A 2,016-nucleotide genomic window follows, 5' to 3' on the forward strand; every position below is an offset into this window, starting at 1 on the left:
CCTTTTTGCACTCAGGTCTAAGTCTCATGGCCCTCTATCAGAATCCAGAGTTTTGAGAAGATTGGGGATACTTAATTTTTCGGCAAAAAAAACAAACGTAAGGGGTAACACTGTCGTTTTTTTTTTTCGGGTCGAAATTTTGAGTTTCCATATCTCAGCTCTGGAAGGGTCTAGAGCCTCCATTTTTGCGCTCAGGTCAAAGTCTCGCGGCCCTCTATCAGAATCCAGAGATTTGAGAATTTTGGGGATACTTAATTTTTCGCCCCCCCAAAAAAAAACGTAAGGGGTAACACAGTCGTTTTTTTTCTGGTCAAAATTTTGAGTTTCCCTGATCTTCTTGAAACTCTGGATTCTGATAGAGGGCCATGGGACTTAGGCCTGAGTGCAAAAATTGAGGCTCTAGACCCTTCCAGAGCTGAGATATTGAGATCCCACGTAGCATTTATGCCATTATAAATATCTCAATATCTCAGCTCTGGAAGGGTCTAGAGCCTCCATTTTTGCACTCAGGCCTAAGTCCCATGGCCCTCTATCAGAATCCAGAGTCTCAAGAAGATCAGAGAATTTTAAAATTTCGACCCCAAAAAAAAAAAAAAAAAAACGACAGTGGTACTGGAAGGGTCTAGAGTCTCCAGAACTAGAGTCAGATGCTATAACTATTTTTCTATTACCCATAACAGGGCAAACCATATAGCTACAAGCTCTGCCGTAATTACAGCCAAATCATCATTTAGCCTTTTACCTACAGCCAGCCCCAATTCAGGCACCACATGCGCCACTCCTTTTATCAGTTCTTTTCGAAGCATCTGTAAATATGATTATGTCCTGTTTGTAATGTTCTGCTATGTATCTATGAACTCTGCATTTGTCCACTTCCTTCTCCTGCTTTTCTTCAAGTAATCCTAGATCCACTTTTAGTTCCTCAAAAGTCCAAGGGGGAACAGTAGAGTATGGTACTGAAGTACAGATATTAGGGTTCACTTAACCCCATATTCTCAACTTTTTGTTTTATAGACCACCCAAAGCTTTTAACTCCCTCTTTCAGTCGCTCTTGACAGTTTCTTAATACTGGCTGATTATGTCCCATAAGATTAGCCCAGTACACTAGGGCAAGCTGATCTCTTAAGAGGAGTCCTGTGCGCCAATGAACTTTATCTATCGATCTGTGCTCGATTGCTCTTCCTTCATCCTCTAACTACCTGGATGTCTGTCTCAGTAACTTGAAATTGAATTTGAGAACTGAATGTGAAGATATATAGAGAGTTTAATTTTCAGTGAGGATCAAATTTTATTGGACTTCAGTTCCAAACAAATAAATTCAATTTCAAATTTTACAATTCAGTTTCAGTTTTTGAATAAATTCAATTTTAATTAAACAATACAATTTCAAATTATGTGATTTAAATTCAGTTTTTCAATGCAATTATTCAAGTTTAGCCATTCAAATTCAAATATAAATGGTTCAAATTCAGTTTCTGGTGGCACATATTTCAGCCCATACCTCTTTTACTGTCTAAGTATGATCCTCGGTTCGAAGTCGGACTCGGAGCTCGAGCGTTGAATTGGTTCACTAATTGCACTGAATGGTTTATTTTTCGTGAACTTGGCTAACTAATCCGATTGCCTCATTAATCAAGCTAAAACTCGCTGATGAAATGGTCCGGTAGGTAGGAATGCGAATAGAATCAATGTTCAAATAACCTGACTAAATGACGATCCTGAGAGCTCGAATGTGCGGAGGATGTGACTGCAAAAATGACGAATTTTTATATTGTTTATTGTAACCAAGTCATATTTAGGTTATAAATGACTCTTGTTTATGTGTTAAATCAGCTGTAAAAAAATGTGAGTCGCTTAAGCTTAATTGTGTTCAAAGTCATAATCAAGTTTAATCTTTGATATATATGAAAAAAGAATATTTCCATTGGGGTTCACCGTGATGTGAGCTTGTCCTGGTCCAGATCATTAACAAAGCAGGTAAACACAATTCTGAACAGACTTTACACAACACATACC

Source organism: Pimephales promelas, chromosome 14 (genome assembly GCF_988280905.1).
Source record: "Pimephales promelas chromosome 14, fPimPro1.hap1.1, whole genome shotgun sequence".
Classification (NCBI taxonomy): Eukaryota; Metazoa; Chordata; class Actinopteri; order Cypriniformes; family Leuciscidae; genus Pimephales; species Pimephales promelas.